Here is a 275-nt window from a genome sequence, read left to right as displayed (position 1 = left end):
CTCCCCCTCAGCCCGCCGCCCTCCCGAGTCCCGCCCCCACTTCCGGCCTGCCCGCCTCGGCACAGAGCACGCGGGCCGGGGACGTGGGGCACGAGCGTCGCTGGCCGAGCCACGGGGCGGGCTGGGGCCGGCAGCGCCGCCGTGCGGCGAGTCGGGGCACGGCCGCACCTACCCGCCCAGCGCACAGCGAGGGACCGACTTGGGGAGGCTGCCCCGCCCTCCTGGGGTGGGGGCGAGATCGGGGCTTGGCTGTGCTTATATAGCGCCCGACCCCG

This window comes from Lepidochelys olivacea, assembly GCF_965140295.1.
Source record: "Lepidochelys olivacea isolate rLepOli2 genome assembly, chromosome: 10".
Taxonomy (NCBI): domain Eukaryota; kingdom Metazoa; phylum Chordata; order Testudines; family Cheloniidae; genus Lepidochelys; species Lepidochelys olivacea.
This window is presented reverse-complemented; position numbering follows the sequence as displayed.